Here is a 27633-nt window from a genome sequence, read left to right on the forward strand (position 1 = left end):
ATGGCACGATCTCGGCTCACCGCGACCTCAGCCTTCCGGGTTCAAGCGATTCTTCTGCCTCATCCTCCCAAGTAGCTGGGATTACAGGCATGCACCACCACGCCTGGTTAATTTTGTATTTTTAGTAGAGACGGGATTTCTCCATGTTGGTCAGGCTGGTCTCGAACTCCCGACCTCAGGTGATCCGCCCGTCTCCGCCTCCCAAAGTGCTGGGATTACAGGCGTGAGCCACCGCGCCCAGCCACCTGTCTCTCTCTCTTAGTTTTCTGCCTGTTTTATGTTCCCTGGCAGCTGATTGGATTGTGCCCACCAGATTAAGGGTGGTTCTGCCTTCCCCGGCCACTGACTGAAATGTTAATCTCTTTTGGCAACACCCTCACAGACACACCCAGGATTAATACTTTATATCTTTCAATACAATCAAGTTGACACTCAGTATTAACCATCACAGCAGAGAACCAAATGGACTAAGTCCTTGTCCTCCTGAGCCTTAGACCGATATCTCCCTCGTGCCAGACTTAATCCCTGAGGGGATTTGCATCAAATAAGACAGATGCGGTCATCCTGCCTCTCACGGTACTGTCATCTCCTCCACCTCCCAAACTTTGGCAAAGGCTGTGAGGAACAGTGGAGAAGGTAAAGAGCTCACTGCCCCCGTGCCACCACCGAGAGCGTGAAACCTGCCCAGCACTGAGTGACATGTGCTATAAAGTATAAAATACATGCCGGACTTGAAGACTTCATGTGACCACAAAGAATGTCAATGATCTCATTTATAATTGTAAAATATTAATTACCTGTTGCAACAGTAATATTTTTGATATAGTAGGCTAAATAAAATTCATTATTAGGCCAGGTGCAGTAGCTCATGCCTGTAATCCCAGCACTTTGGGAGGCCCAGGTGGGTGGATCACTTGAGGCCAGGAGTTCAAGACCAGCTTGGCCAACATGGCAAAACCCCATCTCTACCTAAAATACAAAAAGTTAGCTGGGTGCGATGGCACATGCTATGTAGGAGGCTGAGGCATGAGAATCATTTGAACCCATTGTGGGCAGGGGGCCAAGGTTGCAGTGAGCCGAGATTGCTCCACTGCACTCCAGCCTGGGCAACAGAGCGAGACGCTATCTAAAAAAAAAAAAAAAAAATCATTATTAAAATTAATTTCATCTCCTTTTACTTTTACTTTTTTTTTTTTTTTTTTTAGATGGAGATTCCCTCTTGTTGCCCAGGCTGGAGTGCAGTGGTGCAATCTTGGCTTACTGCTACCTCCACCTCCCAGGTTCAAGCAATTCTCCTGCCTCAGCCTCCCGAGTAGCTGGGATTACAGGCATACACCACCACACCCATCTAATTTTTTGTATTTAGTAGAGATGGGGTTTCACCATGTTGGTCAGGCTGGTCTTGAACTCCCAACCTCAGGTGATCCGCGCACCTCGGACTCCCAAAGTGCTGGGATTACAGACGTGTGCCACCACGCCCAGCACTTTTTTTCTTTCCTTTTCTTTTGAGACAGAGTCTCGCTCTGTCACCAGGCTGGAGTGCAGTGGCGCGATCTTGGCTCACTGCAACCTCCGCCTCCTGGGTTCAAGTGATTCACCTGCCTCATCCTCCTGAATAGCTAGGACTACAGGCACACGCCACTATGCTCAGCTAATTTTTGTATTTTTAATAGAGACAGGGTTTCGGGGCCGGGCGCGGTGGCTCACGCCTGTAATCCCAGCACTTCGGGAGGCCGAGGTGGGCGGATCACGAGGTCAGGAGATCGAGACCATCCTGGCTAACATGGTGAAACCCCGTCTCTACTAAAAATACAAAAAATTAGCCGGGCGTGGTGGCGGGCGCCTGTAGTCCCAGCTACTCGGGAGGCTGAGGCAGGAGAATGGCGTGAACCCGGGAGGCGGAGCTTGTAGTGAGCGGAGATCGCGCCACTGCACTCCAGCCTGGGCGACAGAGCGAGACTCCGTCTCAAAAAAAAAAAAAAAAAAATAGAGACAGGGTTTCACCATGTTGGCCAGGATGGTCTCGATCTCTTGACCTCGTGATCCGCCCTCCTTGGACTTCCAAAGTGCTGGGATTACCGCACCTGGCCCCTCCTTTTACCTTTTTTTTTTTTTTTTTTTTTTTTGAGACGGAGTCTCGCTCCGTTGCCCAGGCTGGAGTGCAGTGGCATGATCTTGGCTCACTGCAACCTCCCCCTCACGGATTCAAGCAATTCTCCTGCCTCATCCTTCCAAGTAGCTGGGACTACAAGTGCATGCCGCCACTCCTGGCAATTTTTTTGTATTTTAGTAGAGATGGGGTTTCACCATGTTGCCCAGGCTGGTCTCGAACTCCTGAGCTCAGGCAATCCACCCACCTTGGCCTTCCAAAGTGCTGGGATTACAGGTGTGAGCCGCTGCGCCCGGCTCCTTTCAATTTTTTTTTTTTTTTTTTTTTGAGACAGAGTTTTGCTCTTGTTGCCCAAGCTGGAATGCAGTGCTGCGATCACGGCTTACCACAACCTCCGCTTCCCCGGTGAATCAAGCGATTCTCCTGCCTCAGCCTCCCAAGTAACTGGGATTACAGGCATGCGCCACCATGCCTGGCTCAGTTTTTGTATTTTTAGTAGAGATGGGGTTTCTCCATGTTGGTCAGGCTGGTCTCACACTCCCAACCTCAGGCAATCCGCCCACCTTGGCCTCCCAAAGTGCCAGGATCACATGCATGAGCCACCGTGCCTGGCTGGGCAAGTCACTGAACTTTCTGATGCTCTATTTTCTCGACTGTTAAGTGCAGATATTCAAAACACCAGGTATGTTTTCTTCCTCTGACACCTTGCTGGATGCTTTGTCCCCATAGTGGTGACGGTAGTGGAAGGAAGGCTGGGCACCCACCTCCAGGCTTGCTGAGGTTTGGAGGCTTTAGTGCATGTGCTTATTTGGCTGGTTTTGTGAGCCGTGTGTTTTGTGTGGTTGGTCAGGAGCCATGATTTTGGCCTCAGTTGTCCAGGCATCCACTTTTCAACCACCATGGAGATTGAGTGCTTACTTTGTGCCAAGCTCTCTTCTCTGCTTGGGGATCCCAGCTGGAGAGACACCACAGTGCTCCCCACCCAATTTTCGCAGGTAGAAACTCTTAGGCACCAAAAGGCTAGCTCTGCTGGTTGGAGACAGAACCAGAACTAAAACCTCGGAACATGTTTTTTTTTTTTTTTTTTTTTTTTGAGATGGAGTCCTGTTTTGTCGCCAAGCTGGAGTGCAGTGGCGATCTTGGCTCACTGCAACCTCCAACTCTTGGGTTCAAGCGATTCTGTTGCCTCAGCCTCCCGAGCGATTACAGGCGCCCGCCACCACGCTTGGCTAGTTTTTGTATTTTTGGTAGAGACGGGGTTTCACCGTGTTGGCTAGGATGGTCTTGATCTCCTGACCTCGTGATCCTCCCGCCTTGGCTTCCCAAAGTGCTGGGATTACAGGCGTGAGCCACTGCACCTGGCCTGTGTTTGTTTTATTGACTGTAGTGGCCCTTCTCTGCCCAGTTCAACAGCATGGCCCCAGAGCCTGGCACAGTGAGCACCAGAGTGCAGGTGCCCAATGAATGAACGGACGAACTTTGATTCCCAGGGCTCTCCTCTGGGCTAAGCACTTTGCAGGGATGGATGACTGCATGTCATTCTCTCCATGAGGATGGTCAGGGAGGTAGGAGATGGCTGAGCTGGATTTGAAGCCAGGTCTCTTCTCTCCCAAGACTCCTAGCTTGCCTTTTTTTTTTTTTTTTTTTCTGAGACAGAGTCTTGCTCTGTCGCCCAGGCTGGAGTGCAGTGGTGTGATCTCAGCTCAGTGCAAGCTCTGCCTCCCAGGTTCATGCCATTCTCCTGCCTCAGCCTCCCGAGTAGCTGGGACTATAGGCGCCTGCCACCACGCCTGGCTAATTTTTTGTATTTTTAGTAGAGATGGGGTTTCACCATGTTAGCCAGGATGGTCTCGATCTCCTGACCTCGTGACCCACCTGCCTCCGCCTCCCAAAGTGCTGGGATTACAGGCGTGAGCCACTGTGCCCTAGCTTTTTTTTTTTTTTTTTTTTTTTTGATACAGAGTCTCACTCTGTCGCCCAGGCTATAGTGCAATGGTGCAATCTCAGCTCACTGCAACCTCCACCTCCCAGGTTCAAGCAGTTCTCCTGCCTCAGCTTCTTGAGTAGCTGGGATTACAGGCACATACCACCAGGCCTGGCTAATTTTTGTATTTTTAGTAGAGACAGGGTTTCACCATGTTGGTCAGGCTGGTCTCGAACGCCTGACCAAGTGATCTGCCCACCTCAGCCTCCCAAAGTCCTGGGATTACAGGCTTGAGCCACTGTGTCTGGCCCTAGCTTGCCTTTTAACCCTTCCCTCGCTGTGTTGCCTTCAGCAAGTCTCCAAGGTTGTACTAGTTTTCTATTGCTACATTACCACACATTTAGTGGCTTATGTAACTTTGTTATCTTAAAAGTTCTGGAGGTCACAGTGGTTGGCAGGGCTCATTTTCTTCTGGAGGCTTTAGGGGAGAATCCATTCCTTGTCCTTTGTAGCTTCTAGAGGCAGCCTGCATTTCTGGGCATGAGGTCCTGCGTTATTCCTTTGTCAGTCAATATGATGAACTCCGCTTCATCAACCACATCTTCTCCGACCCCGACCCTCCTTCCTTCCTCTTGTGAGGACCCTTGTGATTCCACTTGCCCAACCAAATAATCCAGGATTCATCTCTGCATCTCAAGATCCTCAACTTCATCCCATCTACAGAATCCCTTTTGCCAGAGAAGGTACCATTTTCACAGATTTCAGGGATCAGGACTTGGACATCTTTGGTGGGGGGCATTGTATTGCCTCCACAAAGTCTACTTTTCTTCTCTGTTGGATGGGCACACTAGTTATGTCTGTTTTGTGGGTATGTCGTGAGGATTACCTGAGTGACTCTATAGGGAGTATTTAGCACAGTGGCTGTCACATAGTAAGTGCTCAGTAAACCACCCTGTTACTGTTCAGCCTCCTCCTATCATTTTGTTTTGTTTTGAGACAGAGTCTCTCTCTGTTGCCCAGGCTGGAGTGAAGTGGCGTGCTCTTGGCTCACTGCAACCTCCACCTCCTGGGTTCAAGTGATTCTTGTGCCTCAGCCTCCCGAGTAGCTGGGATTACAGGACCCCACCACCATGCCCGGCTAATTTTTGTATTTTTAGTAGAGACGGGGTTTCACCATGTTGGCCAGACTGGTCTCAAACTCCTGACCTCAGGTGATCTGCCTGCCTCGGCCTCCCAAAGTGCTGGGATTACAGGGGTGAGCCACCACGCTTGGCCTTACAAATAAAGAATCTGAGGCTTCAGATAGTTTATTTTTTGCTTGTTTATTTGCTTTCTTTCTTTCTTTTTTTTTTTTTTTTGAGATGGAGTCTCACTCTGTCACCCAGGCTGGAGTGTAGTGGCACGATCTTGGCTCAGTGCAACCTCCGCCACCCGGGTTTGAGCAATTCTTCTGCCTCAGCCTCCCAAGTAGCTGGGATTACAGGCGCCCGCCACCGTGCCTGGCTAATTTTTGTATTTTTAGTAGAGATGGGGTTTCACCATATTGGTCAGGCTGGTCTTGAACTCCTGACCGCGTGATCCACCTGCCTCAACCTACCAAAGTGGTGGGATTACAGGTGTTAGCCACCGCGCCAGCCTTACAGATGAAGAACCTGAGGCTCAGTTTATTTATTTAATTTATTTTTTATTTGTTTATTTGCCTTCTATCATTTTTGTTAGTTGCTGGGTTTTGAGCACTGGGCCAATTCTATGGCCTTCCTGAAGATGGTCAAGGAACAAAATCAAAAATAAAAATTAGGGTTTCATCCTCCCTGTTTTGTAGAGATAGTGAAATATTGAAGACATTGGCAGGGGAATAATGCAAATTTGATGATGTAAAACAGAGTGGCCGGCACTGTAATCCCAACACTTTGGGAGGCCAAGGTAGGTGGATCACTTTAGCCCAGGAGTTCCAGACCAACTTGGCCAACATGGTGAAATCCCATCTCTACCAAAAATACAAAAATTAGCTGGGCATGGTGGCAGATGTCTGTAATCCCAGCTACTCAGGAGGCTGGGGCAGGAGAATCGCTTGAATCTAGGAGTTGGAGGTTGCAGTGAGCAGAGATTGCGGATTGTGCCACTGCACTCCAGCCTGGGGGACAGAGCGACTGTCTCAAAAAAAAAAAAAAAAGAAAAAAAGGATAACACTGAAAATGACCATGGATAAAATGTAGGAAAATTCAGAGAATTATAAATAAGGCTATAAAATTATCCAGAATCCTACTCCCCCAAAACTAAGCTTTGTTCACCAGCCTCAGTTCTGGAGTTAGGCTGAAGTGGGTTAATTTTCCTTCTGGGTCCAGCAGTGTGGCCTTGGGCACATTCTCTCAGAGCCTCCTTTGTCTCACCTGTGAATTAGAACAATAATATCTGCCCCTGGGTTAGGATTAAGTGAGACAAACCACGTGCTTTAGCATAGGGCATGGCCCGCAGCTGGTGCTTAGAGCAACCGTGACTGGAAGAGGGTGGGATGATTTGGGTGCCAGGCCCTAACATTTTTTTTTTTTTGTATTTGCTTTTTGAAATTGCTTTTATAGTTGGTTAGGTGTCTAAAAAAGTAAGAACCCTCCTCCGCTCTCCCAACCTCAAACCACGGAGGTAACCAAGACGGGAGTGCAGTCTCCCGGACCTTTTGTTTTGCAATCACACAAACACACAACACTCAAGAGGAGGGGCTTATTAGTTTTCATTTTGTAAAAATGGGACAAAGTACCCATATTGTGCAACAACCTTGCTTTTGAAATGAAAAAAGTATTATTTCTGCTACCTTTCCGTTCATATACCGTATACATATTTTAACAAAATCCGGGCTTAGTCTGTTCTGAGGCGCTGCAGTTTTGAAGGGGGAGGGGGCGGAGATCCGGGCTCGCTCCCCCGTCACTGCCCCCTCCATCCCTTCCCCCCCTTTCCGGGCGCCCTTCCCCCGGGCCCAGGCCGGGCCCATGCCCTTCCCAGGCCCCTTCTCTTGGCTCCTGGCCCCTCCTCCGGGTCTCCTCCCCGATCCCCGCTCTGCCCCGTTCTCTCCCGCCTCTCCCGCCGTCCCCGGGCCCCTCCCCACTCCCAGCCCCCTCCCAGCCCCCTCCCGCCGCTCCCCGCCCCTCCCCCCTGGCCCCCGCCCTCGCCCGGCCCCCGGGCCGATCCCAAGGCCGCCGCTCCCGGGAGGCGCGGCAGGGGGCGCTGCGCGGGCCCAGGTTGCGGGCGGCGGCGGGAGGAGGAGGACGAGGAGGCGGGGGCGGCGGCAGGCGGGGGGCGGGGAGCCGAGCGCGAGGGAGCGAGCGGAGAGACAGGCGCCGAGGCTCCACCGCGCAGCGACGAGCGAGCCCGGGAGGAGGGAGGGAGGGAGCGAGCGAGCAGCCCGCGCCGCCGCCTCGCAATCCGCCGCCATCCCGCCGCCCCCGTGCCCGACCGCCGCCCGACTGCCATCGCCCGGCCCGGCCGCGCCCGCGGAACCAGACCAGGTGGGCCGGGGCCGGGGCCGGGGCCGGGGCCAGGTCCGGGGCATGGGGGCGGCGGCGCTAAGATGGAGGCGGCGCGGCCCGGCCGGGCTTTGTCTCCCGCGGCCGCCGCCGGGGGCCCTGCGGCCCTGCCCGACCTTTGTCCGCGAGCGCTGCCGCCGCCGCCTCCTTCCCGCCGGGCGCGGGGCTGCGGGGCTGGGAGGCCGCGAGGCCTGGGGGCGGCGGGCCCGGGCGCGCTCGCCATTGTTGTGGCGGCGCCGCGCGGCCTCAGGCTCGGGCGGGGTCCGGGGGCCGCGCGACTCCCTCAGGGCTCGCCCGCCACCCCCGTACCCCCGAGGCCGGGCCGGGCTGCAGAGGCCGGAGGGGCGGGGGTCCCGGGCCCGCAGCCGGGTCTCGGGGTTCCGGGGCCGGCGTCTTTGCTCCCCGCCCCGCCCAATTGACGGAGCAGCGCGCCCGAGGCGGGATCCTGCGGGGTCGGGCCTTGGGTCCGGGGCGCTGAGCGGCGTTCGCGGGGCCGTTCCTGGCGCGGGGTGGGCCGGGCCCCGGCGGCGCTAAAGTTGGCGGCTGGGGGAGGGAGGCGAGCGGCCGCCCAGTCTCGGTGTGAGTGCGGGAACCAGAGGGTTATTTTCGAAATGCTGAATGCTCCATGCTAAAAATGTTTAATAATAAACAGGATGTCGCCACTCGGGGCCTGCCAGATGGGTTTTGTTTTTTTTTTTTCCTCCTCTTTTGCCTCCCCCCAACCCCCAAGAGAGAAATTCAGCCCTGTTGAAACTGTGGGCCTCTGAAGAGTGGATTTGCCTTAAGAGGTGGATTTTTTTCCTTTTTCTTTTTTCCTCCTTCTAAATATCGTGGGAGGTCGGAGCCCACCTTTAGGTGTTTTCAGTGGTGAGCTTGAAGGAAGTGGGAGAAGGGGGGCTGGGGAGTGTCATTTGCTAAATGGCTTCCTGGGAGAAATCTTTAAATGCCTTTGGTTTACAGGACTGTTAAACTTTCCCTAAGATTTTTTTTTTCTATAAGGTTTAGTGTGCATTTGATGTGGCTTTGTACAGTATCATCCAGTTTGGTTTTTGTAACCAATTGTATGCGGTCTTAGCATGGTTTTTCCGAATCTCGCTGCAGCCATTTAGTCATGTCTATGCACAGCGCTGTGGTGTAAGGTGGGACTGGGGAGGCCCAGGCATCGGGGTGCAGATCCTGCTTCTTTCTTCCGTAAACCTAGTGACTCTGGGGCTGTCTGAGGCTTCATCTGCATAAATCGGGGCGTGCACCCTCCACCTGGCAGGTTTGGGCAACGGTGAAGGGCCTAGCAGAGGGCCCGGCACAGTTAGTGGTTCCTCCTACGGTTGTTGGTATAACTGCTGTCAAGTCCTAGGACAGACATGAGCCCCTTGTGGTGCCACCCATAGAGCCAAACTGTGCCCATGGATGCCACAGGTGCTGGCCTAAGGCATGGACAATACAGAAGGAATTCAAGGCCCAAACATTAGTGGGCGCTTATACAGTGCTGAGCCTTTCGGGAGGCAGGGATGGGAAAAAGTAGCATTTGGAGGTCTCTAGAACTTGGTAGACCCGGAGTGTGTGGCAGTTGGTCAGTTTAAGGCAGGGTTAGAACAGTAGGAGATGCTCAGGACAAACAGACGCCCAAGGAGTCCTGCCTTCTGAGGATAACTGCTTTCCTTGGGGATTGGCAGATAATCATCTGAGAGTGAGTTTCTACTTGTTTGGGCAAGTGTGTCTCTTGGAGCCTGCGCAGCTGGATTCTGGTCCTCATCGGGTTACCTTTACAAAGCAAGTCTCTGAGGCTCAGATCTTGCATCTGTAAAATGGGAATAATTATGCCTGCCTTGGGTATCTATTAGGGCTCTTGGGAGCCTCACTTAAGATTCACAGTGAATTGTTTTCTCTCCATAGGAAGGTGATGAAATGTATGTTTGTTGATTATCTGTTTTTCTGGTTCCTTTCTCCTTCCTTCCTCCCTTGCCCTCTTCCTTTCTCCCTCCCTCCCTTTCCCTTCCTTTTCCTTCCTTCCCTTCGTTCTTTTTTCTTTTCTTTTCTTTTTTTTTTTTTTTTGAGACAGTCTCACTCTGTCGCCCAGGCTGGAGTGCGGTGATGTGATCGCAGCTCACTGCAACCTCCGCCTCCTGGGTTCAAGCGATTCTCGTGCCTCAGCCTCTGGAGTAGCTGGGATTACAGGCATGCGCCACCACACCCGGGCAATTTTTGTGTTTTTAGTAGAGACAGGGTTTCACCATGTTGGCCAGGCTAGTCTCAGACATCCGACTTCAGGTGATTTGCCTGCCTTGGCCTCCCAAAGTGCTGGGATTACAGGCCTGAGCTACCGCGCCCGGTCTTCTTTCTCTTAATGCTTATTTTTTCCTCTTCTCTTGGTTGATGGAACTGTGACTTCCCCACCCCAAATTCTATGGCCGGCTAATGTTTTGCTATGGTGACTATCACCCATCTACCTGGAAGCACCAGAATGGCTTAGTACAGCTAGGGAGCTCAGCCAGATCTCGGTGTCTGCTGTTTGAGACTGTGTGGAAGGACTATTGCTAAGAAGCAGGAGACAGACTGAACCCAGTGTTGGCCACAAGTGAGGACTGAGACCCAGGTCACCTCTTGGCTGAACATGTTAACTTGTTGGTAAATGGCTCTGCAGTGGTTCTGCATTTTAGTGGGGAATTTGTTTTGGCTCATTTTGGCATTCCCGCAACCATCTTGTTGGTTTTTTGGTAAAATGTGGCACCCCCTCCAGACCTCCTAGCTGTGGAACTGAGATATTTTAGCAGGGTCCTGTCATCCTTTGATTTTTCCTCGCTTCCTGCCTCTTGGCCCTTCCTTTTTGTCTGACTTCACTCGGGCCCATTCTGGCTCTATACTGTTAACTGGTTAGTTAGGCCAGGAGATAGTCGCTTCCTCTCCCATGAGCTTCTGCATACCTGTGAATTTTGGTTATCTGTGGCCCCTTAATGCTGATTGCATGCCCTTGCCTTAGGCCCTAAGCCCACTGTGTGGGCGTCCCATCTCGTACAGTGGCCCTCTCCAGCCTCCACTGGGCCCAAATAGGTAAAAAGAAAGCCTGGGGAAGGAAGAGCCAGGAAACCTCGGGAGAGTGGAATTTCAGGAATGGCAAGTCAGAACTGGTTCCAGCATGGGTCCCTTTGCCTTGTGCTTAGCTGAGGGATTTTTGTTACGAATTTTTTTTTTTTTTTCCTGTTCACCACTCCTAACCTCTTTTGAATTTCAGTTCTCTTTTTTTATCCTGAAGGATTATTTTATTGTACTTTTGAGGGTTTTTTTTTTTTTTTTTTTTGCGTTGCACAAAGTACTGACTCATGTTGCTAATGGCTGTGGCTGTATGCTAGTTGTATGTCTCATTATCCTACCCCTTAAGATTGATCATTTCTGTGTTGGTTTCTATTTCAAACCAGAATAGGCCAGGTGGGTCAATTCATGTATTTCTGAATTCAATAATGAGGCTTCCCTACCGTGAAATGTACGTATCTTGTCATGGGCGGACAGGTACTAAATAGGGCCTATCTATACTAGATTTTAAAACAATGGATTTCTCCCCAAAAAACAAAATTTCCAGCAGACAATGGGCTTTGTGCTCCAAATCTTGTAATTTTGGTTTTAAATAAATTTCATGTAAGGAGGCAGGGCTAACTAGACTGTCTTCTTTTCAGATCATAACTTGATCTCTTTTTAAGATTATTTCTGGGACTTGTACAGCCTCAGGAAACTTGGGTCTGTCATTGGGACAAAGAAATACAGGCACTGGCTGTGGTGTTGGAGATGGGAGCGACATGGGATATGGTGAGCTTTGTTTCTTGTGAAATAGAATTGTTTATCATTAGCTTTAGGTTTAAAAGGTGCCGTTCAGACTGGACCTCCTCACGTGGGAGCTGGCAGACCTGGGCCTTGCCATTGGCGATATTACTGTTTATACCTCTGGGTGGCACGTGGGAAATCTCTTTGTGCTGGGAGGTAGGTTTGTCGTAGTGTCTTGAGCCGGAAGTTGTGGTTGAGCTTTGTTCTCAGCTGTACTTGTTGGTTTTCTGTGTGACCTGAGAAGCATCCTTCGTCCGAGCTGAAGTGCACCTCCGAGGTGCTGGCAGCAGCACTGATTTGTGAAGCATTGCGTGCAGCAGGAGTAGCTGGCAGAACAAAGCCTACCTCAAGTTGCTGGCGGTCTTTCGCATCTTGTGCAGGACTTCCTTTCGTTCTTACCTCTGCAGCCAGTTGTGTGGCTTCCGTCTGGACCCTCTTCCTCCTTACCAAGATAACCATCAGTCTTTTTCTCTGTGGGGCCGCAGAAGCAGTATTTATTGCATTTTTAATTGACTTGTCAGGCAATAGATACTCCTTGAGCACCTATCATTTGCCAGGCATTGTACAAGGCCCTTTAAATACATTTTTCTTGTGGTAGGGCAAGGTGGCTCATGCCTGTAATCCCAGTACTTGGGGAGGCCAAGGCGGGTGGATTGCTTGAGGCCAGGTTAAGACCAGCCTGGGCAATGTGATGAAAAGAAAAAAATGCCTCTTAAAAGAAAAAATTAGTAGGGTATAGTGGCGCATGCCCGTAGTTCTAACTACTTGGGAGGCTGAAGCAGGAGGATCACTTGAGCTTGGGAGGTTGAGGTTGCAGTGAGCCGTGATGATGCCACTGCACTCTAGCCTGGGCGACAGAGTGAGACCCTGTCTCAAAAGAATAAAAAGTAGGTCGGGCACGGTGGCTCACGCCTGTAATCCAAGCACTTTGGCAGGCCGAGGTGGGCGGATCACCTGAGGTCAGGAATTCAAGACCAGCCTGGCCAACATGGTGAAACCCCGTCTCTGCTAAAAATACAAAAATTAGCTGGATGCTGTGGCGAGTGCCTGTAGTCCCAGCTACTCAGGAGGGTGAGGCTGGAGAATCACTTAAACCTGGGAGGTGGAGGTTGCAGTGAGCCGAGATTGTGCCACTGCATTCCAGCCTGGGAGACAGAGTGAAATTCTGTCTCAAAAAAAAAAAAAAAAAAGCCTGGGCACGGTGGCTCACACCTATAATCCCAGCATTTTGGGAGGCTGAGGTGGGCGGATCACGAGGTCAGGAGATCGAGACCATCCTGGCTAACACGATGAAACCCCGTGTCTACTAAAAATACAAAAAATTAGCCGGGCGTGGTGGCAGGCGCCTGTAGTCCCAGCTACTTAGGAGGCTGAGGCAGGAGAATGGCATGAACCCGGGAGGCGGAGTTTGCAGTGAGCCGAGATCACGACACTGCACTCCAGCCTGGGTGACAGAGCGAGACTCCATCTGAAAAAAAAGGAAAATACTGAAAAGAATAAATGCCACAATAAATATATAAATCACTTGTGACCTCACCATCCAGAGCTAACTGCAGTAAAGTTGCTGGTGTGTTTCTTGCCTCTGATAAAGTCTGTGTTTTCTAAATTAGAGCAATAGTATATATACATTGAATACACAGTTGATAGCTTGCTTTTCCCCTTTTAATGTTATAGTGTATTCCTCTACATTATTTTTATAATTATACAATTGCTATTATACGGATATGCCATAATTTATTGACTCCTGTATTCCTAGACATTTAGATTATTGTTGCCCTCTTTTCTCTCCTATAAGAGAAACTGTAGGGAGCATCTCGGCATGTTAAGTCTTGGTCCACGTGGCTGATTATCTCCCATAAGTGGAATTTCTGGGGTCAGAGGATTGCAGGCTTGTTCTTCTCTTCTGGACAGGATCGGTTGTCTCCTTCAGTCTTTGTCACCTCCCTCTCCAGCCTTGAGCCCAAGGCAGTCTCTTTCTTAGTTTTTTCTTTTTTGAGGCAGGGTCTCACTTTGTCGCCCAGTCTGGAGTGCAGTGATGTGATCTCAGCTCACCGTAACCTCTGCATCCTGGGCTCAAATGATCCTTCTGCCTTAGCCTCCCAAGTAGCTGGGATCCTATAGGCATGCGCCACCATGCCTGACTAAGTTTTGTATTTTTTTGTGGAGACGGGGTTTCGCCATTTTGCCCAGGCTGTTTGTTTTTCTTTTCTTTTGTTTCTTTTTTTTTTTTTGAGATGGCGTCTTGTTCTGTTGCGCAGGCTGGAGTGCAGTCGTGCGATCTTGGCTCACTGCAACCTCCACTTCCTGGGTTCAAGCGATTCTCGTGCCTCAGCCTTCGAGTAGCTGGGATTACAGGCGTGCACCACCACACTTGGCTACTTTTTGTATTTTTAGTAGAGACGGGGTTTTGCCATGTTGGCCAGGCAGGTCTCGAAATCCTGACCTCAGGTGATCCACCTGCCTTGGACTCCCAAAGTGCTAGGATGACAGGTGTGAGCCACCGTGCCTGGACACCCAGGCTGTTTCAGACTCCTGGACTCAAGTGATCCCTCCGCCTCCGCCTATCAAAGTGCTGGGATTACAGGCATGAGCCACGGCACCCAGCAAGGCAGCCTCTTTCATGAGCCACTAGGTTCTGGGGGGGTCTCAGTCCTGGTTAAGCCCTTTGATGAGTGGGGCTCGAGGTCTTACTCCATTTACTGGTTTGAACCTGGAGAAGCCTTTTGTCTTAAACAGTTTTTGTTTCTAGGGACATGGATGCCCCATTGACTCCTGGGGAGATCCTGGTCTGGTGGGGAGGAGGCCCTGGAGAGCCCCCCACCTAACTTTGGCCTCATCCTCTTGTGGTTTCTTTCTTTCTTTTTTTTTTTTTCTGAGACGGAGTTTTGCTCTTGTTGCCCAGGCTGGAGAGCAATGGCGCGATCTTGGCTCACTGCAACCTCTACCTCCCAGGTTCAAGCGATTCTCCTGCCTCAGCCTCCTGTGATTTCTTCGGAGCCCCCTACAGTTTCTCTTTATAGCAGTTTTCACAACTTGTAAATAGGTGTTTTTTTCTTTTTTTGAATTTTAAAAATTGTGGTGAAGTATACATAACATAAAATTTACCATTTTTAAGTGTACAGTTGAGTGGCGTGAAGCACTTTCACAGTGTTGTGCAACCATCACCACCATCCATCTCCAGAACGTTCTCATCTTCCCAAACTGAAACTCTGTTCCCATTAGATGCCAACTCCCCTCCCCCATCCACTGGCGGCGGCCACCATTCTTACCATTCTCACCATTCTTACCATTCTTTCTCCTTTTTTTTTTTTTTTTTTTGAGATAGGGTCTCACTGTCACCCAGGCTGGAGTGCAGTGGCACGATCTTGGCTCACTGCAACCTCAGCCTCTTGCATAGCTGGGATTACAGGCACACGCCACCACACCCAGCTAATTTTTGTATTTTTTTGTAGAGAGGGGGTTTCACCATGTTGGCTAGGCTGGTCTCGAACTCCTGGCCTTAAGTGGTTTGCTTACCTCAGCCTCCCAAAGTGCTGGGATTACCGGCATGAGCCACCGTGCCTGGCCTAGTTTTTGTATATTTTATTTTATTTTATTGAGACAGAGTTTTGAGGTTGCCCAGGCTGGAGTGCAATGGCGCCATCTCGGCTCACTGCAGCCTCTGCTTCCTGGGTTCAAGAGATTCTCCTACATCAGCCTCCCGAGTAGCTGGGATTACAAGCGCCTGCCACCATGCCCAGCTAATTTTTGTATTTTTAGTGGAGACGGGGTTTCACCATGTTGGCCAGGCTGGTCTCGAACCCCTGACTTCAGGTGATCTGCCCACCTCGACTTCCCAAAGTGCTGGGATTACAGGCGTGAGCCACTGTGCTTGGTCTAATTTTTGTATTATTATTGTTATTATTTTTGAGACAGAGTCTCATTATGTCTCCCAGGCTGGAGTGCAATGGCACGATCTCGGCTCACTGCACCTCTACCTCCCGGGTTCAAGTGATTCTCCTGCCTCAGCCTCCTGAATAGCTGGGATTACAGGTCTGGCTAATTTTTGTATTTTTAGGAGAAACGGAGTTTCGCCATGTTGGCCAGGCTGGTCTCGAACTCCTGAGCTCAAGCGATTTGCCTGCCTCGGCTTCCCAGAGTGCTGGAATTACAAGCATGTGTAATCCCATGGTGGCAATGTTGAGCCACCTTGCCCTGCCAACCATTTTACTTTCTTTCTGTGAAACCGAATACTCTTAAGTACCTCATGTAAATGAGATCATCCAATATTGGTCATTTTGTGTCTGGCTTATTTTTAGCATAGTATTTCCAAGGTTCATCCATGTTGTAGCATGTGTCAGAACTAACTTCATTCTTAAGGCAGAATAATATTCTCTTATTTGCATGTATCTACCACATTTTATTTATTCATTCAGCGATGGGCAGCAGCCTGTAGATAGTTTTGTTTTCATGTATTGAATGGTCCTTTCCCCCAGTGGAGTGAGTAAATGCATCCGGAGGCAGAATTCTGTTGTTTCCCATTCATCACTGTGTGCCAGTTGTCTGAGAAGGGGGTCTTATAGGAGCCCACGCAGAAACCAAGCTCACCTCAGTCTGGGTGTGGGGCAGTCAGGGAAGGCGTTCTGGAAAATGTAGCTGACTTGAAATAAGCACCTATTGAAAATAGTGTGCTGAGCCCTGGAACATTAAAAATGTGTTCCTATGTGGAAATCAGAAATATATGGGTCCCAGAAGAGAGCTTGTGGGTCAGCCTGCTTTCCAGAGTGCCGAGGCCCTTTGAATGGTGAACATTATGCAAGCGTTCTCGTATGGCCAATGGCCAGCAGGGAGGAGGGCAGAGAATGACTGTGGCTCCGGGAAGCCCGCGTCAACTTCCCGACACACTTCAGGATCATCTCTTTGTATAGAACCATGGGATGGATCGCTGCAGGACCTACTGGAAAAAGGAGGTCATCTCCAGGACTCTTTCCATGGGTCCTTTGTGTCTTGCAGAACTTTTTTCAGCAGGTGTTGTTTACATATGGTTCAGAGCTTAAAGAGCAGCTGTGTTCCAGGCCAGGGCAGAAAGCACAGGCCTGTCTGGGAGGGGCATCATCACTCCTGCCTGCCTGCCCAACCGACCTGTCAGTGGACTGAATGTTCAGAAGTCCTTGGGGAGAGGATAGTGTCCTGAATCATAATGTGGTATTTTCTGGTTTTTTGTTTGTTTGTTTGTTTTTGGTAAAACGTTAATTACAGAAGTATACAGGTTTATTTATTTATTTATTTATTTATTTATTTATTTATTGAGGTGGAGTCTTGCTCTGTTGCCCAGGCCGGAGTGCAGTGGCATGATCTCGGCTCACTGCAACCTCCACCTCCCAGGTTCAAGCAATTCCCCTGCCTCAGCCTCTTGAGTAGCTGGGAGTACAGGTGCATCCCGCCATGCCTGGCTAATTTTTTTTTGTATTTTAGTAGAGATGGGGTTTCGCCTTGTTGCCCAGGCTGGTCGCAAACTCCTGAGCTCAGGCAATCTGTCCACCTCAGCCTCCCAAAATGCTAGAATTACAGGCGTGAGCCACTGCGCCTGGCCCATACTTTAAAAAAAAAAAAAAAAAAATTAAAAGCCAAGTGTTTGAAGAGAAATGAAAGCTTTTCCCCAATGTCCCAGGCAGTAACCATTATTGATAAATATGCTTTGTTTATCCTTCTAGGCTCAGTGCACGTATAAATATGGCCTCATGTAGGGAGGTTTTTTTAAAAACAAAAATGGGATATACTATATTGTATTGCAACTTGGCATTTTCAAAATATCACAGTATTTTTCCATATATATTTTTAAGCATAACTTCTCTTATTTTTATTTTCAGTAATACTTTTTTGTTTCTTCCTTAGGGATGTGGGGGTGGGTCTCGCTATGTTGACCAAGCTTGTCTTGAACTCCTGGCCTCAAGCTGTCTTCCCATCTTGGCCTCCGAAAGTGCTAGGATTACAGGTGTAAGCCACCACACCCAGCCATTTTTCCATATTAATGTGAACAGACCTGCCACGCTAAGTGTTTTAAAAATAATGTTAGGTTTCTAAAAAATATACAGGTGTGTAAAAGAAGAAAAAATCGTTTATAATCCCATGGTTTAGATATTCCCAGTTGGCTTTTTTTTTTTTTTTTTTTTTTTTTTTGGTGGTGGGGACAGAGTTTTGCTTGTTGCCCAGGAAGGCAATGGCGTGATCTTGGCTCACTGCAACCTCCGCCTCCTGGGTTCAAGCAATTCTCCTGCCTCAGCCTCCCTAGTAGCTGGGATTACAGGCATCCGCCACCATGCCTAGTTGATTTTTTTGTATTTTTAATAGAGACGAGGTTTCACTATGTTGGCCAGGCTGGTCTCGAACTTTTGACCTCAGGCGAGCCACCCGCCTCAGCCTCCCAAAGTGCTGGGATTACAGGCGTGAGCCACTGCACCCGGCCCCCAGTTGACTTTTTAGAAAGAAAATTCAAGTTGCTCGGGGAGGTATAAAGGCTCTTCCCCACTCTCTCTGAAAAAAAAAACCACTGTGAGGAAGTTCTTGGGATTCCTCCCAGAAAAAAACCCACATTATCCACATGCACGTTTGTATTCTTCAAGCATGCTGCTGCCCTTTCACATGATAAAATGTCTCGGCGTGCTCCCTGACAGCCACGCAGACGGATTATGTCATCTATTTTAGCAACTGCAGAGAATATTTTGTGGGTATACTTGATTTAACCTGTCTCCTGCTGGTGGACATTTGGGCTATTTGTAGTTTTGGAATATTACACAATTTTGGTCAAACTGTACCAGATTTGTTTTCAAAAACATACAATTTGTATGTAAGCATGTAAGTGTGAGAATGTGGTTCTGCAGTGTGGACTCTTCAACTGAATAGCTTTTTGGTAAGAATTCTGCCAGATTTCTCTTCAGAAAACTTTGTATCAGTTTATATGTGTGAGCGTATGTTTCTGGACTATGGGCTTTTCTAAATGAACAGGCTTTTTGGATTGTTTTGGGTGTGCACATTTTCCAATCAAAAGCTACTGTTTGCGGCTTTCTGTGGTGAGCGTAGGGTCTGATGTTTTGGTGAGTTTGGGCAGGCAGCGATCAGACACAGCAGCTCCGTTCACAGTGCAGAAGCGGCCACTGGAGGAGTTGCTCTGGGTGTCTTGTTAGGTGAAGGCCACTGTGGGAGCTGGAAGGAGGCGATAGACACAGCCAGGTCTAAGGTTGATTTTCTGTATCAACTAAAATGATTGTCCTTGCTGCCTGTTTTCTTCCAACTGTTATACACTGGAGCCTGGTGCATAAAATTCAGAGACGGCCTCCATTTTAAGTTTTCTCATAGCCCCGTGTTTCACAGTCCTAGGTGGTTTTGTTGCTGTTAATATTCATTGCTGTTGGCGCTTTTGCAGCTCCTGATAGTGGCTGTTGTGCGTATCTCACTTCTTGACTCAACCTCTTGGTGTCACTTGCCACCCCTCCTGCCCCCCACTTTGGTTTAGTTCTTCCAGGAGATCACACCATTGGTTGAAGTGACTGCAGAAATGAAGCACTGGAATGCCTGGGTGGTGGTGTTTCATCAGGCTAGGCTGGTGGGGATTTGTGCTCTGGCAAGAGGAGGTGCGGTTTGGAATTACACTGCTCTGGCTCCTGGGGGGGTTATTGTTAGCTGGAATTCAGAGAGAGCTCGCTGGGAGAGTTGGGAACGCCATGCCCCCTCTTCCTGGTGGAGAGTAGCTCTCCCTTGCAGGCACAGTGCAGCACCCCACACTGGAAGCCCTGCTTTGGGGTCAGCTGCCTTCAAGTCCAGGTTCTACCACTTAGAAGCTGGGTGACCTGGGGCCAGCTTTTAAATCTTTTTGAATCTCCATTCTCTTCCTCTGCAAAATGTGATAGTAACACCTTCATAGGACCTGGGAAAGGATTCAGAGGGTCATGTGCTGCAGAGTTGATAGGGCACCTGGCACAAGACAGCAGGCTCTCCATAGACCGCAGATATTAATGGTTCCTGGATTCAGCCCTCCCCGGGGGCCCGGGGGTTTGGAGCAGGCAGACTTTTGTACACTTGGGGCTTGTTTGTTACCTAGGTGTTGGGGTTTCTAATTGTGTGCTCAGCACTGTGCTACATGCTAAAGAATTGGACCCGTAGCGCATTGCCCTCACCTCCTAGAGCTCAGTCACCTTAACTAGCAAGGGCCTCCCATGGGCAGGTGCATCGGGGCTCTTCTGTCCATCTCTCCACAGTGAACACCACTGCGGATGTCTGTTCCCACGAGCAAGGGCGTTTGATAGCTGGCAGCTGCCCTGTGTCTAGTCTGTTGTGTTGTGTTCTTGGGGAGTTTCCGGTAAATGTCTTGGAAGGAATGAAGGTAGGCATGTTAAGGCAGTTTGTGGGTTCTGGCTGCAAGGGAGACTGCAGCTGGGCCAGCAACAGCCCTGACTTGACCTCAGGCTGACAGGAGTGTTCCTTTCAGCCACTTAGACCTACCTGCTATGAGGTCTTGAACAAATCATGCCTTTTGCTCCTTTAAGTCTCAGTTTTCTTATCTGCCAAATGGATATGGAACCTGTCTCACAGCATTGCTGCAAAGATTGGCGTAATTTCTGGGGTGCAGTGTAGGAAACCTAGTCAACTTGGAACAATATATGGTGTTGATACTATGTTGCTTAGTTCACTGAGATCTTAAAAACAATGTAACAGTTACAATGCAGGCGTGTCATAGTTACAATACAGCCTTGCTACAAACATCAAGCTCCAGAAGTGTATAGAGTGGAAAGTGAAAGTCATTCCTTCTTCCCTGCTGTTTCTTTTTAACATCAAGAGAGGACTGCTGTCTTAAACAGTTGTTTTTAACTAAGGGGACTGTTTTAACTGTGCATATGAATTCTAAACCTGAAGTGACCCCTGGAAGGTGGGAGGTGTGACTGTTTATAGGTAGACCTTAATATAAGCAAAGACATCTCATATGGCTCCTTAGTGTGGTCTCTTCAGCTTTTTGAGGGGAGAAAAGGCCATTGTAATTCTTTGCACACCCTGGATGAATCATAATGTTGTATTGGTAAAGTTCAGCAGTGGCATAGACTGGGTTTAATTAACAAGTGCTGCTTCCAGAGATCCCACAGCTTTACAGTTTGCTGTTGACATGGTTGGAGGGTGGGGGAAGGGGAGAGGTGGGCATGCCCTTAGGGTAATGGGGCAGTGCAATACGGTTTTTCAGACGCTTCGGGGAGATGGTGGGTGGGGGAGGAGAGTTGTGGGTATAGAGTTTTGGGTGAGGTGAGGAGTCTGTGGGTAAGGTGTTTATAACGTGTGTAGTGTATTTGGAGTGAGGGCACATGCTCCCCTTTCCCACCGTTCTGAAGTCACAGCTTGGCGTACCTGGGAATGCCCTTGGAGTAGTAATCCCTGGCCCTTATTTTGGGTCTGTCCTTTATTCCTTTGTTACTTTAGACCTGGCTTCGCCGGCGATTGTCCTGGGTTTCCTCTAGTGTCTGAGGCTTGGAGGAGAAGTCATGCACGGCTTCTGGGGTCCAGTCCTTTGGCCTTTGCTGGAGATTATTTATACCAACCCAGCCCTTTTAGCTCCCACTTCAGTATTTTTGGATTTATTTATTTTCATCAAAGAGAAAGTTCCTTTGTCTCGGCTGAGTTGATGAACGTCTCTATAGCAGCAAACACCCGAGGGCGTGTGGCCCAGTTCTGAGAAGCTGTGGTAGAGTGAGGAGGGCACTGTGTGACCCTGGTTCTCACTTCACCTCTGAGCCTCTGTTCCCTTATCTGCAAATAGGGGGTGATAGTAAGGACAGCCACCTTAGTGGTGGTTAGGAGGATGCTCTCTGCAGCTGTAATGTTTATTCAGGCAACCTGATGGAGTATTTCCTCACCGGGGTAACGGGAGGCATTGCATCCAGGTTGGAGTGGTTGCTAAGGAGTCCTTCGGTGCTTCTGGTGATAGTCATTGTTGGCCCTAATCCGCCTCCTGCAGCTGAACTGTGGGAGTGCCACAGCTAGAGGAGGTGGGAAGAAGAGGATGGGGTTGTTGTAAGTAGGCTGTGTTCTCTGCCTGTCTGGGCATTTGCTGCCGAAGGGCGTCTGACTCCCATGTAATTTACCTAATGAGAGGTCTCGGGCCTTGCTGGTTACTCTGTGCGGGGTTACAGCTCTCAACTCTTTTCTTTCTATGGACACAAACGAAAAATGTGCTTTGCAGAGATGCCAGGTTGTAAAGAAATATTGGCCCCAGCATGTAAAGATACATGTACTGGAGTGTTGGTTGTGGCATTATTTGTGGTGGGACATGTTCAGTTGGACATTTCCGTAGGGAAATGGGTAAATAAAATACGATGCCACTGTATAGTGGAATGCTTTGTAGGCATTAAAAAGAATGAGGTAGATCACTATGTGTATTTTTGTCTTTTAATTTTTAAGTCTGAACTAAACAGAACTATGTATATTTTTAGAAAGGTGACCATGTATAGAAAGAGAAGAACCCAGGTTGAATAATATAGTAGCTTCCTGCATTTGTAGGGAAGACTATGACTGCTTATATGAATGTGTATAAGCCTGGAGGCTGTCCACCAGTTTGTTAACACTGTTTACCTTTTGAGTTGGATTGTTTTCTTGTGCACACATTAGTATCTTTTTTTTTTTTTTTTTTTTTTGGGACAGAGTTTTACTCTTGTTGCCCGGGCTGGAGTGCAAATGATATGATCTCGGCTCACTGCAGCCTCCGCCTCCTGGGTTGAAGTGATTCTCCTGCCTCAGCCTTCCGAGTAGCTGGGATTACAGGCATGTGCCACCACACCCAGCTAATTTTGTGTTTTCAGTAGAGACGAGGTTTCTCCATGTTGGTCAGGCTGGTCTCAAACTCCCAACCTCAGGTGATCCACCCCCCTCAGCCTCCCAAAGTGCTGGGATTACAGGCATGAGTCACTGCGCTCAGCCACTTTTTTTTTTTTTTTTTCCTGAGATGGAGTTTTGCTCTTGTCGCCCAGGCTGGAGTGCAATGGCGCGATCTTGGCTCACTGCAACCTCCACCTCCTGAGTTCAAGCGATTCTCTTGCCTCAGCCTCCCAAGTAACTGAGATTACAGGCATGTGCCACGACGCCCGGCTAATTTTGTATTTTTAATAGAGATGGGGTTTCTCCATGTTGGTCAGGCTGGTCTCGAACTCCCGACCTCAGGTGATCCGCCCGTCTTGGCCTCCCAAAATGCTGGGATTACAGGCGTGAGCCACCGCATCTTACAGGTGCCTGCCACCATGCCTGGCTAATTTTTGTATTTTTAGTAGAGACGGGATTTCACCATGTTGGCCAGGCTGGTCTCGAACACGCCTGACCCCAGGTGATCTGCCCATCTCAGCCTCCCAAAGTGCTGGGATTATAGGTGTGAGCCACTGCGCCCTGGCCACATTAGTATCTTTTGAATTTGTCTTACTGAATGTGTATTAGTAACATGTATTGGTTACAAAGATAATAACAAAGGTAACTCGCATGCATTTCAGTACAGTGGAGCCTGTGGGGGCCGGGCTGGGCTGGGGCAGCTGCTGTGTTGGTGGCTCTTTTCCTGGTGCCAGATCAAACTTACCGTGAGGCAAGAGCTGCTCCAGGCTTCGTATTCCACACAGACCCATCCAGTGCACCCTGGCTCCTGGTATTGGGCCCCAGTGGTTACCGTGAATTTAACTAGTTCAATCGTCTGTCTCTGTTGATGTGTCAGTGGCCCTCAGAAACTGCTTTGTTGATCTAGTTAGAAGGAACAATCCAATACAAATGCTGTCTCCGATTTCTCTTCTCTACTAAATCAGATTGTACAATAAAGAACATAGATTTTGGTTGCATTTGCAGAGTACTTCTCATTTGTTAATTCACCATTATTTGGAGGTGGAAAAGGAAGGAGTAACTGAAAGAAGCCCGTGTATTTCATGTATTTCTTTTATTTGCCAGGTCCTTGTTAAATTTTGACGCCAGAGAGGGAGGCCTTTGTATAGCACATCTGTCCAACTGTTCATCACTCACCATATGTTGAAATCATCTTCTTCCCCGCCCCCCTTGCTAAATTAACCGCATCTTCAAAACGGGAGGTAGGCAGGAACTTGGAGACTGCATATGGGCTTTCCAGCCAGAGTCCTCTTCAGGCTTCAGCCCAAGCCTGCCTGCCTGTGAGCTAGATGAGGAGGGGCTCCAGGCATACCCTGTGGGTGAGGAGCCCAGAGCTGGTGCAGACTCTGGGGGTGTGGGATGCTGTATTAGAGTAAAGATAACAGTGCCAGCGCCAGTTCACACCCCACCGCAGGCCAGGCCTGCACTTCACATTCACCTCAGGTCCCCAGGGGTGCTGGCAGGGCCAGGGAGTACTGTGGGCAGGTGGGGCCATTCTCTGGGGCCCACCGCATGGGCCTCCCAATCATGGCAGCAGGCGTCGTTCTTCCAGTGCCCAACACTGCCCAATTAAGTCTGGATGTCACATCACCCCGGGTTCAGGTTCAGATTTTTTAGACTCACTAACTGGATGATAGTGACCTTGAACTAGTTATTTAACCTTGTGGAGCCTTCATGTCTATAAAATGGAAGTACTAATACCCTTCTCTGAGTGGTTTATCTATTTTGTTTCTTCGTTCAAGGAACTAATTTTATTCCTTTTTTCTTTTCTTTTTTTCCTTGTGGACCTCACCTGACTGGAGGAGCTCCTATTCTTAAATGCAGTTTTATGCAGATGTATTTATTACACTCCCTAGCTCTCTTCAGGCTTTTTCTTCATTGTTTCTGCTTTCCCTTACATTCGCTTGCATTGGTTTTTTTCTGATTTCTTAACTTGGATGCTTAATTTATATTTCATTTTTTTTCATTAGGAATTTGGTTTTTAGGATATTTCCTCTGAGTACAGATTTATTTTTGCTTTGAAAGTTTTCTTATGGCCAGTAATCCCAGCACTCTGGGAGGCCGAGGAGGGCGGATCACCTAAGATCAAGAGTTCGAGACCAGCCTGGCCAATATGGTGAAACCCCATCTCTACTAAAAATAAAAAGAATTAGCTGGGGGTGGTGGCGGGCACCTGTAATCCCAGCTACTTGGGAGGCTGAGGCAGGAGAATCGCCTGAACCCGGGAGGTGGAGATTGCAGTGAGCCGAGATCGCGCCACTGTACTCCAGCCTGGGTGACAGAGCGAGACTGTGTCGGCAGGGGAAGAAAGCTTTGTTATGCAGTGTTCTGTTTTTCATTTGTACTAGTTTCTTTTTTTTGTTTGTTTGGTTTTGTGTGTGTGTGTGTGTGTGTGTGTTTTGAGACGGAGTCTTGCTCTGTTGCCCAGGCTGGAGTGCAGTGGCGCAATCTCGGCTCACTGCAAGCTCCACCTCCCGGATTCACGCCATTCTCCTGCCTCAGCCTCCCGAGTAGCTGGGACTACAGGCGCCTGCCACCACGCCCGGCTAATTTTTTGTATTTTTAGTAGAGACAGGGTTTCACCGTGTTCAGGATGGTCTTGATCTCCTGACCTCGTGATCCGCCCGCCTCGGCCTTCCAAAGTGCTGAGATTACAGGCGTGAGCCACTGCGCCCGGCCTCATTTGTACTATTTTCTAGATATTTTGCAGGTGTGGTTTTGAATTCCACTTAGATTCAAAACTTTTTTAGTAGAGAGTGTTAGGTTTTCCAGCTCTTGGGGTTATTCTTATTTCTACTTTCATCATGTCTTGTTTTATTGCACTGTTGTCAGTTTTACTTTACAGAATTTGGGATTTTTCTTTTCTTTTTTCAGACAGAGCCTTGTTCTGTCACCCAGGGTGGAGTGCAGTGGCACAGTCACGGCTTACTGCAACCCCAAACTCCTGGATTCAAGGGAGTCTCCCAAGTAGCTGGGATCCAGGCATGTGCCACCACACCCAGCTAATTAATTTTTTTTTTTTTTTTTTCTGTAGAGATGGCGTCTTGCTATATTGCCCAGACTGATCTCAAATTCCTCACCTCAAGCGATCCTCTCACTTCGGACTCTCAGAGTGTGGGGATTACAGGTGTGAGCCACTGTACCTGGCCTGGATTTTTCTTAAAGTCTAGTATAGTCACTTTTAGAACATGTTTGCTCATCTACGTTGACCGTCTCTATCTTGATGGGCTTGATCTACCAAGGTGGACAGGCTTCTGTTTGTTCTAATGTTTGTACTTTCATTGTGGGTGGTCCTCTTGGCCCTTTAAAACTACCCTGCTCTGCTGCTTGCTCTTTTGTGTCTGTCTCCTTTGATTCAACTTTTTTTTTGTGCGTTTCATCTGTATAGTTGTGTATGTTTATTTGTTCTTATTGTAGGATGGTTTTTGGTTATGTGGATGTAATTATCCATGTGACAGACTGAGCTCATTTCCGTAGTTCTTCCAAACAATGCTGCCACAGTGCGGGTATGTGCGTGCGTGCGTGCGTGCGTGCGCGCGCTGTTGGGTATATACCTAGGTTTGGAGTTAACTGGGTCATGGGTGGGCATATGGTGGCTGCATGGGCAGCTGCCAGCTCTCAGTGATGGCACCAGGTACATGAGGGTCATCCTTGCTCTGCTGGCGCTGTAAAGATGTTGCTTCTTTGCAAATTAACTGCTAGATTCCCTGTAATTCTAGTGAAAATCCCAGCAGCTTTTCTTTTGTTTTCGCTGTTTATTTCAGAAACTGACAAACTCATTCTGAAATTTATATGAAAATGCAAAAGGGCCAAGAATAATCAAAGCATTCTCTCTTTTTTTGAGAAGGATTTTTGCTGTTGCTCAGGCTGGAGTGCAGTGAGACGATTATAGGTCACTGCAGCCTAAAACTCCTGGGCTCAGGAGATCCTCCAGTCTCAGCCTCCCAAGTAGCTGGGATTATAGGTGTAAAAAGTAAAGTAGAGGTTTCATTTTAAAGATTTTCCTCTTCATCTAATTAGGAATAAATAGTAACTTCTTTTAGAAGCAAAATTTATTTAAAGACCTGTGCTAACATTCTTAAATATCTGCTAGCTGTAATAAATAAATTAATGTACTTCATATTCTTAGCTCCTACAATTTAGCCTAAATATTTGCCCTGGCATGCTTATACTGGTCCAAGCAAGCATTAGGTTATAGCCTGTTCCTTTTTCTTATTTGAAGGTTTTTACCTTTCTTAGCATTCCACAAGTTACTTTCTCCTTCCTTTGTTCTCCTCTGCCTTTGCCTCTTTTAAAAAGTTCTAAGTTCCTAGCCAATCGGGACAAATACAGAATGTGAGGTCCTGTTCCAGCCAATGGAAACTGAACACAGTAGGGTGGACGCGTCAGGTTGTAAATCACCCTGTCTCCTTTGTTGAGTGTACTCTGTCTCCTTTGTTCAGTGGCAGAACTGCTAATGACTGTACCCTTTCTGCAGAAAGTATAAAAATGGCCTTGCTGAAGAAATTAAATTTACGTTCAAGTGCTATTTCTTTACAGCGTCAGGGAACAAGCATTTCAAACATAGGCATGCACCAACACACCCAGCTAATTTTTAGTGGAGACGTGCTCTCACTGTGTTGCCCAGGCTGGTCTCAAACTCCTGGCTTCAGAATCATCCTGCCTTGGCCTCCCAAAGTGCTGGGTTACAGGTGTGAGCCACCTCACTTGACTAATCAAAGCATTATTTTGTTTTTGAGATGGAGTTTTTGCTCTTGTTGCCTAGGCTGGAGTGCAGTGGTGCGATCTTGGCTTACTGCAACCTCTGCCTCCCAGGTTCAAGCGATTCTTCGGCCTCAGCCTCCCGAGTACCTGGGACTACAGGCGCCCACCACCACGCCCAGCTAATTTTTGTATTTTTAGTAGAGATGGGGTTTCACCATGTTGGGCAGGATGGTCTTGATCTCCTGACCTCATGATCCACCCGCCTTGGCCTCCCAAAGTGCTGGGATTACAGGCGTAAGCCACCACGCCGGGCCTTAATCAAAGCATTCTTGAAGAAAAACAAAGCTGAAGGACATATCCTACCAAATATCCAGACTTTATAAAAGCTGCAGTGATTAAGACAGTGCAGTGTTGCCAAAAAGATAGACAGATAGGCTGATTGGAGGGAACAGTCTTCAAACAAACTGCACATCAATAGTCACTTAATTTATGACACATGACAGAGAGAAAAGATGGCCTTTTCAGAAAAGGTACTGGGAGAACTGAACTCTCCATAAGGGAAAAAAATGAAACTTTTATCACAAATCATATCAAGAAATCAGTGTTAGGTAGATCATAGATGTAAACATGAAAGATAAAACAATAAAGCCTCTAGAATAAAACATAGAATATCTTCATGATTTTGGAAAAAT

At 48.6% G+C, this 27633-nt stretch overlaps 1 protein-coding gene across 25 annotated transcripts in view; it reads left to right on the forward strand.

Moving 5' to 3' along the window:
* The window catches only part of PRRC2B (proline rich coiled-coil 2B), a 126056-nt gene that overhangs the window by 13159 nt on the left and 85264 nt on the right, over positions 1-27633 (forward strand). For 16 of the 25 annotated variants that reach the window (XM_031007725.3, XM_055351368.2, XM_055351363.2 and 13 more), the window contains exon 1: positions 7398-7534. The exons of 4 other annotated variants lie outside the window; for them this stretch is intronic. The gene's annotated coding sequence lies outside the window, so the exon portion shown is untranslated. Of the gene's footprint in view, positions 1-7397; positions 7535-27633 lie in introns of those variants that run through there. 5 more of the 25 variants (XM_031007726.3, XM_063696810.1, XM_063696809.1 and 2 more) reach the window with 2 other exon arrangements.

This window comes from Gorilla gorilla, chromosome 13 (genome assembly GCF_029281585.2).
Source record: "Gorilla gorilla gorilla isolate KB3781 chromosome 13, NHGRI_mGorGor1-v2.1_pri, whole genome shotgun sequence".
NCBI classification, from domain to species: Eukaryota; Metazoa; Chordata; class Mammalia; order Primates; family Hominidae; genus Gorilla; species Gorilla gorilla.